Genomic DNA, 4989 nt, shown 5'->3' with positions numbered 1-4989 from the left:
ATAATTTCCATTACATTTTTTTCAAAAGTAGACGTAATCTTTACTAGGTGCATTTACCTGGTGATCGGGAGAATCAGATCATTTTGGCTGCTCCAAGCTTCATGTACTGAAATGAACAAAAATTGAAAATTCATTTGATTGAAACTACCAGTAAAAGTTATTTCTTATTTCCCTTTTCGATGAAGGAGCAGATAGCCCCTTGGGCTAAGTACTCCTTACTCAAATTTACTTTGCCATTGGCTGGTGGGCGAACAGGAGGTTGCGTTTCTTCGTAATAATTATTGATTTTTGACTCATAACGGTTTTTTTTTAAAGTTGAAATTATTTTTAAAATGTATGCATTAAAAAGAATTATGTCTGCATAAGCTCATTTTTCCAACGTCCAAACATTTCTTTCATAATTTTGAAGACCCATTTGTGAACACAAATAATTTCGTTGAGTAATCATTTTGTTAACCCATTTTAGATCAAGCATATAAATTTTATAAAATTTGGTATTATTTTCATTGAAATATGCTTACATTACATTCATTAAGATAAAAGAATAAACTTTTATTTAAGAAATTAATTGGTGCGTATAGGCACCATTCACCAAATCAATGAACAAACCATTTAGTCAAACGCTTGCTTTCTTATGAATTTTTTAAAATTTTTTTTCATTGACTGACTTGCAACTTTAATTCATCACAAAAATATAATGATAAATCTCTAAAGGAATAGTTACACATTTTCAAAAAATTTCATTTGTCAATGACGGTTTTAAGTTAAAAAACTTTAATTGCTTAAAAATTTCTCAACAGAAAGTAGTCCAATTGCATTACTATAAATTTTTGGGTGTCTTCACAACTCTTGACAATAGCAGAAAAATAAAATTAGTGAAAAGTATATGTCACAGTGTTAAATATTTATTGAAATGGTGCGTTTGCGCACTTTTGGCCGAAAATGGATTAAGATAAACATTAAAAGTGAAATCTTTAAGAATTATAAAATGGTACTTGTGTAAAAGCAAAGCTAGATATTTTGACATGTTTTTTTGAATTAGTATAGATATATTTTAATGAACTTTTAGAAGTATTCAAAACCACGTTATTTATTTAAAAAAAATACGAGTGATCAGTTAATAGAATTTTATTTGAGGAGTAAAATATTAAATTAGAAAGTTTCAGTAATGTGTCCGATGTCTTTATATTATTTTCATTGTAGCACGATTTATAAAAAAGTCTGTTTTTTTTTAAAAAACTTCCGAATTATTAAGATAATATACTACATTATAATTGATTAAAAAAAGGTGTTTGAATGTAATAAAAAGAAAACAACAATTCAAAAATATATATCGAATTTTTGAAGCAATTAAATTATTGCGATGAAAAATTTTTAAGAAATTTTTTTAATAAATTTACGAAAAAAGACCAGAAATTTTTAAACTTAACTTTAACTAAACGTTAGCGATAACTTTCATGTTATAGTGATTAAAAACAATATTATAAATTGAAAAGTAAAAGGAAGGACGTTTTGAAACAATACATTTGTTTATTTTTACGAGAGTCTATACCTTTTGATTTATTATCAAAGTGATTAATAAAAGAAATTACGTAAAAATATATAATCACAACGAAAAAAGGAAGAAAAAAAAGTATGCGAACATAGAATTCAAAGAAAAATACTATTAGAATTTAAACTAAATGAAAAACTGCTGAAAGATGAACAGGTTATTAAATACACGATTGTACTACGTATTAAAAAATAAAACGAGTAAATAAGTAAAAAGAAATAAAATAAAATAAAAATAATTACAAGAACTAAATAAAATTCATTCTTTAAAAATTAAAAAGAAAAAAAGAACACATCATCAACGTAATCAACTCAATGGGAGGAACTTAAGTTTTTGACCTACTTTTCCCACCTGTTTTACTCAATCGATAAATCTTTTACCTGTTTTACGCAAAGAGATATGATTAAAATACTTCTCAAGTAGATATGAAGGGGGTGTAGCTCAGTGGTAGAGCGTTCGCTTTGCATGTGAAAGGCCCGGGGTTCGATCCCCCGCACCTCCAATTCTTTTTATGGTTGAAATTATAATATATAAATATAGCAACATATATATTTTTATGTTGGTATTAGGGATATTATTATAGTTGATATTATATAGAATCTGTTGCATGCACTCTTTCTTATATTAAATATATCATTTCATTTTCTATATTTAAGTAAGCATCCAAGCTTAGTACAATGTAAATGCTAGAATTTAGAAGAAAAAAAATTTTGCACAAAAAGTTTTCATAGATTAAATTTTGTTTCAAGACAAACTAATGGTAATTACTTTAAAGTCATAAAATTAAAATAAAAAGTAAATAAATCTGACAATTTTAACCATTCCATTTTTAGATTTGTTTTTCAGATTTGTCAACTTTCGATTCAAAAAGAATTTTAATTTAGAAGAAAATTTTTGTTTAGATTAAATGCCAATTTAAAATACCTCTCCTTTGATAACATAGTTTTAAATACATAATTTAAGAACGACCCTATCCAAAAATAATTATCTCAAAAAATTGGTAATGCTTTTCAAATATTTTCATCCAAACACGCATTCTTATATTTCTATAAAAAACGGGAATTGGACGGACTTTTTCACACTTAATTTCTAATTTCAAGGTAGATCTGAAAATTTAAATTTTCGTTTAATAGCCAGTGGACGGTAGACTCTTATGACATTGTAATCACTTTTTACAAGTCGGTGTCTGATATCGATAGTTCCTTTTAATTTAATAGCCACTTTTTACAAAGAGTTTTTTGTTTGTTTTAAATTTTATTCAAAAAAAAAATCATTATAAAAATAATCTATGATTATTCAAAGTTAATTCATCAATAAAAATAATATAAATTAGCGACCAAATTCAGTTAAACATACTCACAGTTTGAAATGTGTGAAGAAGCTCTCCTTCCACATAAACACTCATCCCCACAAATTAATGTATTCTGAAGTATCAAAATTTTGAATACTGTAGTGACATAGTAATGAAAATTCTATTTTCCCGAATCTTTTTCTACATTGGTGTACTTTCCTCATTAAAGAATTCTTTAAAAAAAAGGGATGGTTAAAAGTGACCCGTTTTTTATTTAATTTAATCCGCCACTTGTCTTGGTGACTCGTCACGTGGCAAGTGGTTATTTTCAGGTCTTCTTAAAAGTATCTTTGCTCATGAAATTTTAATAAAATGGGGAATCATTTATCGTATCTTCATTGTTCAACAATTCCTTGTGTTGTTTTACAAGGTCGTATCTCAAAAATGTTTACTTAAGATTGTCATAAAAACTTTTTCATTCAAAAAATATAAACAATTTACTTAGAATTTAGTTAGGCAACAATTATTTTCCATTTTGTTTGAATAATATAGCATCTAAAATTTATTATTTTTATTTAAAAAAAATTGAAAGATATTTTTGATCGTTATGATGGTCTAATAAATTCAATGATAATATTTATAATCAAAGCAATATTTAAATAGTATGCAATTGTCAGTATTTTTGTATTTAAACAAGTATGTTAGCATCTGATATATTAATATGAGAAATATTTATTGACCATAATAAATATAATAATGTTGTATTAATTTCAAGCATATATGCGAGCTATTAATATGATGTTTCTGTGCTGCCATTTGTAGTGTTAATTTTTTGTCATCTTAGTCTTTTATTTCTTATTATATATCTTCTTCCTGAGACAAATTAGTATCATTTTTCTAAATTAATAGTTAGAAAAGCTATATTTTATCATAGGGAAATTTGCTGCCTTGTATTCTAGAGAATTGATTTTAAAATTGAAAAGGAAATGAAATATAGTACTCTCATCGAAACTTATTTTTTCTTTTCTCTAACTTGTTTAAAAATAAATCTGAAATGAATTTTGGTGCAATATAATCAGAATATGAATTATTCAAATTGTTAAATTTAATTTCTATTATGCTAATTTTAAGACTTTTTTTGCACTTCAGAATGAGGATTTGTCAATGTCATTTAAATTAATTTAAAAATTTCATGATTATGATTTCCAGTTATAAAATATTACAAAGAATGTCTAGTACTTTGCAGCGATATTTATGTCGTTCAATTTTATTATATTAAAAAACCTTTCAAATTTTAAAATAAATTTAACTTTTGGTAATTAAAAATAAAGTTTAAATAAAATTTTAAATAAAAAAAGAATTTTTGTAGTTACAGAAAATAATGCTATTTTTATGGAATTATTATTCATAAAATGAATTGCATGATCAAGATAATGCAATATATTGCATTATCAAGATAATGATCAAGATCACTTTAGAATGATGATTTGTTCATGTCACTTAAATAAATTTAAAAATTTCATGATTTTGATTTCCAGTTATAAAATATTACAAGGAATGTCTGGAACTTTGAAGCTGTATTTATGTCGTTCCACTTTTTTATATTAAAAAAATCTTTCAAATTTTAAAATAAANTTCTTCCTGAGACAAATTAGTATCATTTTTCTAAATTAATAGTTAGAAAAGCTATATTTTATCATAGGGAAATTTGCTGCCTTGTATTCTAGAGAATTGATTTTAAAATTGAAAAGGAAATGAAATATAGTACTCTCATCGAAACTTATTTTTTCCTTTCTTTAACTTGTTAAAAAATAAATCTGAAATGAATTTTGGTGCAATATAATCAGAATATGAATTATTCAAATTTTTAAATTTAATTTCTATTAAGCTAATTTTAAGACTTTTTTTGCACTTCAGAATGATGATTTGTCAATGTCACTTAAATTAATTTAAAAATTTCATGATTATGATTTCCAGTTATAAAATATTACAAAGAATGTCTGGTACTTTGAAGCGGTATTTATGTCGTTCAATTTTATTATATTAAAAAATCTTTCAAATTTTGATAATTAAAAAATAAAGTTTAAATAAAAATTTAAATGAAAAATAAACATTTTGCAGTTGCAGAAAATAATGCTATTTTTAA

At 24.5% G+C, this 4989-nt stretch overlaps 1 non-coding gene across 1 annotated transcript; it reads left to right on the top strand.

Moving 5' to 3' along the window:
* Window positions 1–1982: 1982 nt before the first annotated feature.
* Window positions 1983–2054, top strand: TRNAA-UGC (transfer RNA alanine (anticodon UGC)). The gene has a single exon. It is a non-coding gene; the product is annotated as a tRNA-Ala (tRNA).
* The last annotated feature ends 2935 nt before the right edge of the window (window positions 2055–4989 follow it).

The sequence above is a fragment of the Parasteatoda tepidariorum genome, chromosome 8 (assembly GCF_043381705.1).
Source record: "Parasteatoda tepidariorum isolate YZ-2023 chromosome 8, CAS_Ptep_4.0, whole genome shotgun sequence".
Classification (NCBI taxonomy): domain Eukaryota; kingdom Metazoa; phylum Arthropoda; class Arachnida; order Araneae; family Theridiidae; genus Parasteatoda; species Parasteatoda tepidariorum.
This window is presented reverse-complemented; position numbering and strand designations above follow the sequence as displayed.